Below are 13331 nucleotides of genomic sequence, written 5' to 3'. Positions count from 1 at the left end.
TAAACTACGAATGGAACCCTAGGCTAGTGTAGTGTGTAGAGCAGTGGTTCCCAACCTGTGGTCCGGGGACCCCTGGGGGTCCACGAAGCCTTCTCAGGGGGTCCGCGAGAGCCTAGAAAATTAAAAAATATTAACAAATATTGACAAATTAGTACCCCAGCTTCCAGTAATGACTCAGACGGGGGTCCCCGGATTCCCATGATGATTCCGTGGGGGTCCCTGAGTTCCATTAATGTTAAAGTGGGGGTCCACAGAAACCAAAAGGCTGGGAACCACTGGTGTAGAGGGTCTATGGGAGTGTAAGAAAACACTAAGGGTGTCCAAGATAGCCCACCCCAAGATCCTGGAAACTAGGAGTAAAGTACTACTATTTCCCCAGAAACACACTAAAGTCGTGATAAGCGATTTTGCAAAGACCACTACAGACTTCAAAGCACTGAAGACGGATTCTTGGACTTGAAGACCTGCAAAGGAAGGGAACCAAGTCCAAGAGTCGCAAATGTGTCCAGGGGGGCAGGAGCCCACTGAAAACCGGATGAAGGTGCAAAATGGCTGCCTCTGGATGGAAGAAGCTGAAGATTCTGCAACAACGAAAGATGCTAGGAACTTTTCCTTTGTGCAGAAGATGTTCTACGGAGTGCTGGAGGATGCAGAGTTGTTTCCTTGGCAAAATACCACAAACGAGCCTTGCTAGCTGCAACAGTCATAGTTAAAGAAAAAGGGTGCTGCTCGGGCCAAGGAAGGACCAGGATATTGCCACTAGGGATCGGAGACAGAGGAGACCCTCAGCAAAGTACAGAGCCCATGCACAAGCAGGAAGCATCCACAGAAGTTCTTGAACAAGGGTTCAAGAAGTTTGAATATAGCAGTCATCTCAATACTGCAAAAGGAGGTCCCACGACACCGGAGATCAACTCAGGGAGCTGAGCATCACAGACAGAGTGCTGGGGACATAGGCTCAGATGAGCATGCAGGATTTCTTGGAAATGTGCACAGAAGCCCTTGTAGCTGCAGTTCATGCAGTGCACAGGATTACTGTCTGGAGAGGGGAGGAAAGGAAGTACATCCTCCAAATTTGGACAGTTGGACCACTGCACAGTCTGGGTCACTTGGGTCCACCACCTGTGTTACAGGGGCCACACTCGTCAGGACGACAGGGGTCCCAGAGTACTGGTGAAGCTGAAGGTTGGTACCTGCTGAAGCAGGGTGAAGATTCTGTTGACCCACAGGAGATTTCTTTCTGGCTTCCAGTGCAGGGTGAAGGCAGGCAGCCCCCAGAGCATGCACCACCAGGAAACAGTTGAGAAAGCCGGCAGGATTAGGCGCTACAATGTCGCTGGGAGTCTTCTTGCTACTTTGTTGCAGTTTTGTAGGTGTCCTGGATCAGTCAGCGGCTGATCCTTGGCAGAATTCGAAGAGAGAAGTGCAGAGGAACTCTTATGAATTCTTGTAAGTCGTTATCTGAGGAAAAGTCCACTGGATAGACCCTATATAGCCCTCGGAGAAGGATTGGCCACCTAGTCAGGTAAGCACCTATCAGGAGGGGTCTCTGACGTCACCTGCTGGCACTGGCCACTCAGAGGCCTCCAGAGTGCCCTCACACCTCTGGGAACAAGATTGCAGAGGTCTGGGACACACTGGTGGAGCTCTGGGCACCACCCCTGGGGTGGTGATGGACAGGGGAATGGTCCCTCCCCTTTCCTTTGTCCAGTTACGTGCCAGAGCAGGGACTGGGGGTTCCCTAAGCCAGCGTAGACTGGTTTATGCAAGGAGGGCACCACCTGTGCCCTTCAAAGCATTTCCAGAGGCTGGGAGAGGCTACCCCTCCCCAGTCTGTAACACCCTCTCTCAGAGGAAATTCTCTGTTTTGCCTTCCTGGGACTGGACTGCCCCAGACTCCAGGAGGGCAGAACCCTGTTTGTGGAGTGGCAGCAGCGGTAGCTGCAGAGAAAACCCCAGAGAGCTGGTTTGGCAGTACCCAGGGGTCCATAGTGGAGCCCCAGGGATGCATGGAATTGGCTCCCCAATACCATATTTTGCATGGCGGGACAATTCCATGATCTTAGACATGTTACATGGCCATGTTCGGAGTTACCATTGTGAAACTACATATAGGTATTGACCTATATGTGGTGCACATGTGTAACGGTGTCTCCGCACTCACAAAGTCCGGGGAAATGGCCCTGAACTATGTGGGGGCACCTTTGTTAGTACAAGGGTGACCTCACACTTAGTAACTTTGCACCTCACCTTCAGCAAGTGAAGGTTAGGCATATAGGTGACTTATAAGTTATTTAAGGGCAGTGAAAACGGCTGTGAAATAACGTGTGCGTTATTTCACTCGGGCTGCAGTGGCAATCCTGTGTAAAGGTTTGTCTGAGCTCCTTATGGGTGGCAAAAGAAATGCTGCAGCCCATAGGAATCTCTTGGAACTCCAATCACCTGGGTACCTAGGTACCACATACTAGGGAATTATAGGGGTATTCCAGTGTGCCAATTAAAATTGGTAAAAGTGGTTAAAAGCCTATATTGACAAATTTAAAGGCAGAGAGAGCATAAGCACTGAGGTTCTGATTAGCAGAGCCTCAGTGACACAGTTAGTCACTACACAGGTATACACATTCAGGCCACAAACTATGATCACTGGGGTACTGGCTAGCAGGATCCAAGTTAGACAGGCAAAAACAAACTGACATACATGAAAAATGGGGGTAACATGCCAGGCAATATGGTACTTTCGTACACTACCCCTCTATTTATTTTAGTCCCCTGGCATCTAGTGGGCTGTCTGCCCCCCAAGTTGTGTATCATGGTAATTACCCCATCTGCCCCCTAGAAGGACAGAAATACTTTGTCCCCATTTGATCGGGGTGGGGGTGTGGCCATACCTCCACCCCTCATCTTTAAAAGAAATTCTTCACTGGTGTCTAGCTGGCTTTCTGCATGATTGGGGTAATAATTTCCATCTGCAGAAAGACTGTGGCCTTTTTTGAAGGTTGGGGGCATTCCCATGCCCATTCTGGGCAGCCCCACCCCTACAATAACAAATAAATGGTCCCTGGATTCTAGTGGGATTTCTGACCACCGAGAGGACAGATCAAGGGTGATAACCCCCATCTGTCTCAAACGGGGGCAGAAAAACTGTGCCCATTTGTGTTTGGGAGGACTGGGGGCACCGTCATGCATATCTTGGGCATCTCCCTTAGTCCTACATATTCAAAAATAAATCTCTGATGCATAGAGGGCTATCTACCCCCCCCAGGGGGGCAGATGGGTACTACTGCCCCGGTTTGCCCTGAGGGGTGCAGAACAACTTTGGCCCCCATTTATATGGGATGGGAGCATGGGCATGGGCATGGCCACACCTATGGTGGGTAGCCCGCACCCCTCTTTAATTAAAAAAAAATCCCTGGTGTCTAGTTGGCTTTCTGAACCATATACACCCGGGGGGGGACAAATACTGTACCTATTATTGTTTGGGGGGTAGGGCATTGTTGGGCCTATTATGGGCAGTCACTCCCCCTTTCCTAAACAAAAATAGAAAGATAAGACTGTATTGTGCCAAAACATATAGGGGGAGGAATAGCCCTAGCCAAACCAGTCAATCCCTGGTGTCTAGTGGAGTGGATCCCTGCTTGGGGATGCCCTCTGTAGGAGGCTGACCTGTTTTGTAGTGGGTATCAAAGGTATTTACACCTTATACAGGTCCAGTTATCCCTTATTAATGAAATGTTGTCAGTGTCTAGAAGCCCGGCTGTCTAGAAGTAGCTCTAGGCAGAGCAGCCAAGGCTGAAATAGGAGACATGCAAAGATTTTACAATACCACTGTAGTCATACAGTACTTACACACATGAATGACAATACCCAGTTGTAGGAGGCTGGACTGGCTTGTAGTGAGTACCTAGGGGTACTTGCACCTTGCACCAGGCCCAGTTATCCCTTATTAGTGTATAGGGTGTCTAGCAGCATAGGCTGATAGATAATGGTAGCTTAGCAGAGCAGCTTAGGCTGAACTAGGAGACGAGTGAAGCTCCTAAAGTACCACTTAGTGTCATATGCACAATATCATAAGAAAACACAATACACAGTTATACTAAAAATAAAGGTACTTTATTTTTATGACAATATGCCAAAGTATCTTAGAGTGTACCCTCAGTGAGAGGATAGAAAATATACACAAGATATATGTACACAATACCAAAAATTTGCAGTATATTCTTAGAAAACAGTGCAAACAATGTATAGTTACAATAGGATGCAATGGGGACACATAGGGATAGGGGCAACACAAACCATATACTCCAAAAGTGGAATGCGAACCACGAATGGACCCCAAACCTATGTGACCTTGTAGAGGGTCGCTGGGACTATTAGAAAATAGTGAGAGTTAGAAAAATAACCCTCCCCAAGACCCTGAAAAGTGAGTGCAAAGTGCACTAAAGTTCCCCTAAGGACAAAGAAGTCGTGTTAGAGGAATAATGCAGGAAAGACACAAACCAACAATGCAACAACGATGGATTTCCAATCTTGGGTACCTGTGGAACAAGGGGACCAAGTCCAAAAGTCACAAGCAAGTCGGAGATGGGCAGATGCCCAGGAAATGCCAGCTGTGGGTGCAAAGAAGCTTCTACTGGACAGAAGAAGCTGAGGTTTCTGCAGGAACAAAAAAGGCTAGAGACTTCCCCTTTGGTGGACGGATCCCACTCGCCGTGGAGAGTCGTGCAGAAGTGTTTTCCCGCCGAAAGAACGCCAACAAGCCTTGCTAGCTGCAAATCGTGCAGTTAGCGTTTTTGGACGCTGCTGTGGCCCAGGAGGGACCAGGAGGTCGCAAATTGGACCAGGAGGTAGAAGGGACGTCGAGCAAGACAAGGAGCCCTCTTAGCAGCAAGTAGCACCCGGAGAAGTGCCAGAAACAGGCACTACAAGGATGCGTGAAACAGTGCTCACCCGAAGTCGCACAAAGGAGTCCCACGTCGCCGGAGACCAACTTAGAAAGTCGTGCAATGCAGGTTAGAGTGCCGTGGACCCAGGCTTGGCTGTGCACAAAGGATTTCCGCCGGAAGTGCACAGGGCCGGAGTAGCTGCAAAAGTCACGGTTCCCAGCAATGCAGTCTAGCGAGGTGAGGCAAGGACTTACCTCCACCAAACTTGGACTGAAGAGTCACTGGACTGTGGGAGTCACTTGGACAGAGTTGCTGGATTCGAGGGACCTCGCTGGTCGTGCTGAGAGGAGACCCAAGGGACCGGTAATGCAGCTTTTTGGTGCCTGCGGTTGCAGGGGGAAGATTCCGTCGACCCACAGGAGATTTCTTCGGAGCTTCTAGTGCAGAGAGGAGGCAGACTACCCCCACAGCATGCACCACCAGGAAAACAGTCGAGAAGGCTGCAGGATCAGCGTTACAGAGTTGCAGTAGTCGTCTTTGCTACTATGTTGCAGGTTTGTAGGCTTCCAGCGCGGTCAGCAGTCGATTCCTTGGCAGAAGGTGAAGAGAGAGATGCAGAGGAACTCGGCTGAGCTCTTGCATTCGTTATCTAAAGTTTCCCCAGAGACAGAGACCCTAAATAGCCAGAAAAGAGGGTTTGGCTACCTAGGAGAGAGGATAGGCTAGCAACACCTGAAGGAGCCTATCAGAAGGAGTCTCTGACGTCACCTGGTGGCACTGGCCACTCAGAGCAGTCCAGTGTGCCAGCAGCACCTCTGTTTCCAAGATGGCAGAGGTCTGGAGCACACTGGAGGAGCTCTGGACACCTCCCAGGGGAGGTGCAGGTCAGGGGAGTGGTCACTCCCCTTTCCTTTGTCCAGTTTCGCACCAGAGCAGGGCTAAGGGGTCCCTGAACCGGTGTAGACTGGCTTATGCAGAAATGAGCACCAAATGTGCCCATGAAAGCATTTCCAGGGGCTGGGGGAGGCTACTCCTCCCCTGCCTTCACACCATTTTCCAAAGGGAGAGGGTGTAACACCCTCTCTCAGAGGAAGTCCTTTGTTCTGCCATCCTGGGACAAGCCTGGCTTGACCCCAGGGGGGCAGAAACCTGTCTGAGGGGTTGGCAGCAGCAGCAGCTGCAGTGAAACCCCTGAAAAGGCAGTTTGGCAGTACCAGGGTCTGTGCTACAGACCACTGGGATCATGGGATTGTGCCAACTATGCCAGGATGGCATAGAGGGGGCAATTCCATGATCATAGACATGTTACATGGCCATATTCGGAGTTACCATTGTGAAGCTACATACAGGTAGTGACCCATATGTAGTGCACGCCTGTAATGGTGTCCCCGCACTCACAAAGTCAGGGGAATTGGCCCTGAACAAACTGGGGGCACCTTGGCTAGTGCCAGGGTGCCCTCACACTAAGTAACTTTGCACCTAACCCTTACCAGGTAAAGGTTAGACATATAGGTGACTTATAAGTTACTTAAGTGCAGTGTAAAATGGCTGTGAAATAACGTGGACGTTATTTCACTCAGGCTGCAGTGGCAGGCCTGTGTAAGAATTGTCAGAGCTCCCTATGGGTGGCAAAAGAAATGCTGCAGCCCATAGGGATCTCCTGGAACCCCAATACCCTGGGTACCTCAGTACCATATACTAGGGAATTATAAGGGTGTTCCAGTAAGCCAATGTAAATTGGTAAAATTGGTCACTAGCCTGTTAGTGACAATTTGAAAGAAATGAGAGAGCATAACCACTGAGGTTCTGGTTAGCAGAGCCTCAGTGAGACAGTTAGGCACCACACAGGGAACACATACATATAGTCCACAAACTTATGAGCACTGGGGTCCTGACTAGCAGGATCCCAGTGAGACAGTGAAAACACCCTGACATACACTGACAAACAGGCCCAAAGTGGGGGTAACAAGGCTAGAAAGAGGCTACTTTCTCACACCAGTGTTACAAAAATAAAGGTGCTTTATTTTGGTCACACAATGGCAAAAATACTCTGTAGGCTATACCCCCTTACAAGATACGTAAATCACACTATATATACACTAGTAATCAGAAACCGTAGGAAAACAGTGCAAATAGTGAAAATCACCTTAGGTTGCAATGGGCCTAGGGGGAACACAAACAATATACTAAAATAGTGGAATGCGAAAGTCGGTTTCCCACATAGGCAAGTGAAGTGTGTAGAGAGGTGCTGGGACTGTAAGAAAACACCAAAGGTAAGTAATGTACCCCACCCCAGAGACCAGGAAAGCAGGAGTAAAACACAACAAGTTTCCTAAAACATACTAGAAGTTGTGACAGAAGATAAGGCAAAACCCAGAAGAGATTGAACACATAAAAAATGGATTCCTGGACATGAGGACCTGTGGAAGAAGGGGACAAGTCGAAGAAGCACTGAAGAGTCCAGGAAGAACAGGAGCCTCTACTAACCCAGATGAAGGTGCAAAAGTGGAACTACCAGTGAAAAGACAATGTCAGTATTGCACCAAAGAAGACAGATGCGGGTTCATGGTTGGTGCAGAAGATGTCCCACACTGGAAGGATGAATGCAGTCTGGTTTGCGTCCCTGGTTTCCTCCAACAAGCCTTGGCACACACAAAACTCAGGGCTAGCGGAAAATGGCACTGCCTGAGACCAGGATTGTCCTGGTGGCCTCTACCCAAGAGGGGGAGACAGAGGGAGCTCTCAGCTACTCAGAGAGCCCTCAGAAGAGCAGGCAGCGCACACAGGAGTCCCACAGCACGAGGACAATGGAGGTGCAAATGGAGGCCCATGCAGCATGACACAAAGGATTCCCAAGCCGCCAGAGAACCACTCAGGAAGCTGTGCATTGATGTCCAGCTTAGATTCGCAGGACGAAGTGCTGCAAATCTAAGCTGTGCTGTGCTCAAAGAACTTCTTGGAAGGTTGCATACAAGCCTTAGCAACTGCAGGTAACGCAGTGCATGGCGGTACTGTCTTGTGTGGGGAGGCAAGCTCTTACCTCCATCAAAGTTGGACAGCTGGACGATGGAACTGTCAGAGTCACTCTAGTCCACCACCCTTGTTGCTGGATCCATGCCTGTCATCTGGAGAGGGGGTCCAAAACACCGGTCGTCGCTTCAGAGAGGTGCCTGCTGTAGCAGGGAAGTGACTCCGTCACTCCACAGGAGAATCCTTCAGTTTTTCTGGTGCAGGCTGAAGGCAGGCAATCCTCAGAGGATGTACAACTTGGAAACTGTTGCAGTTGCTGGCAGGAGCTGAAGTTACACGGTTGCAGAAGTCATCTTAGCTTCTTTGTTGCAGTTTTGTAGAGTTTCTGGAGCAGTCAGCGATTGATCCATCGGTAGAAGATGAAGTAAAGGATGCAGAGGATTCCTGCTGGAGTCTTGCAATCCGAATCTGCAGAAACACCCAAAGGAGAGACCCTAAATATCCCTCAGAGGGGAACTGGTCACCTTACCAGGTAAGCACCTATTAGGAGTAGTCTCTGACGCCCCCTCCTGGCACTGGCCACTCAAATGCTCCCAAATTTCCTTGGCCATCCTGAAAACAAGATGACAGAACCCAGGGACACTCTGGAGGAGCTCTGGGCACCACCCCTGGGGTAGTGATGGACAGAGGAGTGGTCTCTCCCCTTTCCTTTGTCCAGTTTCACACAAGAGTAGGGACTGCGAGTCAGTGAACTGCTGTGGACTGGATTATGCAAGGAGGGCACCATCTGTGTCCTTCAAAGCATTTCCAGTGACTCTGTGAGGATACCCCTCCCATGCCTTTAACACCTATTTCCAAAGGGAGAGGGTATAACACCCCTCTCCTAAAGGAAATGCATTGTTCTGCCTTTCTGGGATTGAGCTGCTCAAGCCCCAGGAGGGTAGAAGTCTGTCTGTGAGGTGGCAGGAGCTGGGGCTGCAGTGAAATCCTCAGAAGGCTGGTATGGCAGTACTGGGGGACCATGGTGGAGCCCCTAGAGTGCATGGGGTTGTGCAACCAATACTGGAATCAGTATTGGGGTACAATTCCCAGTTGTTAGACACCATGGTCTAAGCTCTACCTGTGGCATTCTTTTGAGGTCCCTTAAAAAGTCTTACTGAGATGTACAAAAACAGTAGGGTACACATACTATGGGGGGTCAAAAAATAAGGAAACTGGCCAGTTCCCAGTTGGCAACAAACCTAAGAAAAGGGGCTTACTTGCAGCACTGCTATTACTCCATATGAGGAGACAGCCATGGTGCAGGCGATCTCCCCACTGGCCCCATTACGACTTTCCCACTGGACTGACCACTGGAATCCAAGGTCAGCCCCGTGGGAAAGTTGCAACAGCATTGTTCCCAGTACATAAAAGAGCTGGTGGCAAAGCTGCCACAAGCACAGCAGACAGTGTGCATTTCAATGGTGCTGAGCAGGGGGACCACTGCTCTTCCCATGCCATGGGCAGTGCAGGGGCCTCCCTCTGGCCCCCTGCACCTGGTCTCCACCAACCTTTTCATGGTGGTGGAACAGCCATGATAAGGATGACAGAGAACAAGGTTGTAATCAGCAGGGAGGTACTAAGTTCAGCACCACCCTGGCTGATTACAATCAGGACCACCGTCATCCCGTTGGGATCGCTGATCCTGGCAGAAAGGCGGTCTTTTGGTGGTCCAGCTGCCTAACTCTTAATTTGACAGTCGGACTGTCAAAGCCATGGTAGTCATGACCACCACCGTGAGTGTGGCAGTCTGTTGACCACCAGAATCGTAAAAAGGTCCTTACTGGTGAGCTTGTCAAAAGTCTTCTGCCATTTCTTTAGCTGGCTTCCCCATATTATTGTCAGACAATATTTTTTCACATAGACCTCATACCCATGGCCTTCAAAGGCAATATCTTTTCATGCTTCTATGCTTAGTATCACATAGTAAGGTTTAATATAATTAAAGATAAATGAGGACCTTTGCTGTATAAAGGAATTCCAGCTAAGCTTAATGACTTGCTATAATATTGAAATTCTCAACGTATCTTGATAGGTTGCTTTCTGGGTAATGTCTTTGTGCTCCGAACTCTCAATTGGCAGAAGCAAATTCAATTTGAAGGTCTTATTAAGGCATATACCTCAAAACCGCCCTTCTCCTGGGAACACCTCAACTTTCAACACTCAGAACTCTTGGAAGCCCCAATCACTCTGGTTGAGTTGCAACGAGCCCTCAAGGAGTTTCCAGTGGGCAAGACCCCGGGCCCAGATGGTCTCCTTGTGGTGTTTTACTGCAAATTCCTTCCTCAACTTCAAGACCACATGTTGACATTATTTAACACATTTACAGCAGATAAAGGCCTAACCCCCACTATGGCAGTAGTGGAAGTAGTGCTTATCTCTAAGCCTGGTAAGGATCCCTCCCTCTGTGCCACTTTCCACCCAATTGCTCTTTTAAATACAGATGCCAAGATCTATACAAACATTTAGGCAAATAGACTGGAGCCATACCTTCCGGGTCTAATTGACCTGGACCAAGTTGTCTTTATCCACTCGATAAACGGTTAAGATTTGTAACCAGTGCAAAAGGCATTGTCATGTTTCTGCATTGTACAGGCTACAATATTGTGGCACTGGATGCTCTATCACCCCCAATGCTAAGAGGGTGACATGGCAATTCAACCCCTTTGAAACACTAGTTAGGTCATTCAATGGGACAAGGGTATCGCACACACTTATCAGGTGCCCCAGCATTTGACCCCTGCTCGACCATACACAAAGCAATCCCAGTGGCAATCTGACATTACTGAGAGAATTTCCCAGAAACAATGGGAACAGTTGTGGCACAACATCCCCGAGTTGTATAGGGCCATACACCAGCATGAGACGGCATGTAAACTGATGATAAGGTGATATCATACCCAGACACTGCTACGTACTATTTACTCTTCTATTTCTCCTCTCTGCTGACGCTGCAAATCAGCAACCGTTGACTTCCTTCATATATGGTGGTCCTGCCCCCTCATAGCCTCATACTGCAAGACATTCCTGAGTCATATTAAAGAGTTTTGTGGGTTTCCTGATCCTGAACTTATTACAGAGTGATACTAGGCATCTGCTCTCTGGCACTGGAAGGAATGACAAATGCTAGGTGGAGTCAAACAACTTATTGCACCTCACTGGAAGAAATCGTCTGCCCCTCCGATCACCCAGTGGTTTACCCTGGGTTGGCATGTCATAACTTTGGAACTCTTATCCCATAGCGTAACCCATACTAATAGGCAGTTTACGCACATCTGGCAACCCCTGATAAACTATTTTACCCGATTGGAACATACCTGCTTTATACCACTCAGACTCAAGGTTCTTCACCTGTTCGACTAATCCTTTCAGTGGATGTGGTGTTTGCATCTACAAGGGGAGGGAACTCTATGCACATAACTCTGTCATCCACCCCCTTTTACTTACATCCTCTGACATTACCTTCTTGCCTATTCTTGACCATAATTCTCGCCGGACTGGCACTGCTTTCCACAGGCTCAATTACGACCTTTGTTACTGTACTGTTTACCATATCTCTATTATTATGTGTAGGTTTTCCTTTTTCTTTTGTTTTGTTGAACATGTTATTTGTGTCACATTATGCAGATTCTACACTTGAGGGGTTCCAATGCTGGGCCTCCATCCCAGTGTTGATTACTTGCACATTTGTCCCTGCTCCTAGTGGATTTATCTACTTAGATACAATATCAGATTGCAAATGATGGGTATCTGTATGTGCTTTCAAAGTCTCTGTTACTTGTTATCTTGCCGTGAAATATGTCAGTAAAAAGATTTCTAGTAAAAAAAAATATCACCCTTCTGTTATATTGTAGGCAATGTTTACACTTTGAATCTTTTGCAGGTATTTGGATAAGTTGAAGGAAATCTCTGGAAGGCATAACTTTAAGTACAACCTAACCTGGCCAATTGAAGCTGGAAGATTAGAACTGGATATGGTGGGGTGGCGCTTCCAAAAGTATTCCAAAATAATTTATTATTGGTATAATCTTGGTATAATCTTCAAATAGTTTCTCTAGAGGCTCTTATGAGTCTGATACAACAAGAGTTGTCCACTAATGCAGACAACATGCACATCTGTAGGAGGTTGTTCCATGATTCAATAATGAAACAAGAGACCTTAACAAAAAGCTCCACTTAACAAAAAGCTCCACTAAAAGTATGGTGAATGCACATTGTGAAGTTCAGAACCTTAGAATCAGATGTTGGTCATTGCAAAAAAATGAAATGTTTAATATAAATTGCTAAAGTGGATGTTAATTGAAATACACAACATTATTTCTGCAGCAATTTAGAACGGAACATTCATTGTTTTCATGTAAATTTTAATATAGGTAGTTTTCCTCTTGCTGATGTTGTATGTACCTGTATGATGTTTGGCAGCAGAGACTTAAACCACACTATTTGAAGGTTTCCAAATCAATATACTAAACGTATTGGTGTCTATCTTTAGCATGTATAAGAATTTGATTTTGAGGCTGATGTTTGCTGCACAAGTGTCAATTATTACATAAGCAACTAACTTACTGCAAACCCCTGTCCCACCTTTTTATACTTTTTAAATATATTTTTTAAGTTATAAGTATTTTTCTGGTGCTATGTTATGTCTATGGAATATTACTAGCAATAAGTAAACAATTTGTCCTCCCACAATTAACTATAAAATCCATAGCAGCAATTAGCTTGTAAAATTTGGTACTGTTTAGACATAGTACAGTAGCCTAATCGAAGGATCACTTGTACTGGCAATATACCAGTTACAAGCAATTCTGAAATATCTAATTGTGTAGACTAAAATGTGATCAAAAGGAATGGGTTTCTTTTGGTTCATTTTGAGGCATGGAATCACTTTGTATGTGAAATGGTCTCAGCAGCCTGCACTGTTATCAGTCACTAGTATAGCATATTTTTGCTATCTAATTTCTTACAGATTGTTTAGCTAGACATAATGGCATCTGATAGGAAATAATGCACCATGTCCTGACTCCCTTACTGTCATGAACATGTCATTTTTATTTTTCAGACCCCCCCCACACACACTTTATGAACTTACTTCTGAAAAACAAACTAAAAAGATGAACAGGCATCTATTGCGTAGCCTACGGCTAGCATTAGGTTTTGCTGGACCACTTAGCTGGGGGCCTTTTCCCAACCCTTATGGACACAAAGGGGCTCATTATGAATTTGATGGTCTGACCATCGGACTGCTAAACCCGCAGGATGAGGCTGCATCATACCGGCGGCCTCACTCCCTGCCATAATATGGTGTTTCCACCTGGCTGATTGAATAAAACATCATATTACAATGTTTCTACCAATCAGCGAAGTGGAAACAGTGCCACAGCATTGGCCTCGGCTCCCTTAAGGTAGCCAAGGCAAGTGCTGTTGCACACCAGCACC

The 13331-nt window shown here is 47.2% G+C and overlaps 1 protein-coding gene across 1 annotated transcript in view; it reads right to left on the bottom strand.

Moving 5' to 3' along the window:
• LOC138259478 (cytochrome P450 2C19-like) overlaps nucleotides 1-13331 on the bottom strand; it is a 564007-nt gene that overhangs the window by 30280 nt on the left and 520396 nt on the right. The gene's annotated exons all lie outside the window — the stretch shown is intronic.

This window comes from Pleurodeles waltl, chromosome 9, assembly GCF_031143425.1.
Source record: "Pleurodeles waltl isolate 20211129_DDA chromosome 9, aPleWal1.hap1.20221129, whole genome shotgun sequence".
Lineage (NCBI taxonomy): Eukaryota > Metazoa > Chordata > Amphibia > Caudata > Salamandridae > Pleurodeles > Pleurodeles waltl.
This window is presented reverse-complemented; position numbering and strand designations above follow the sequence as displayed.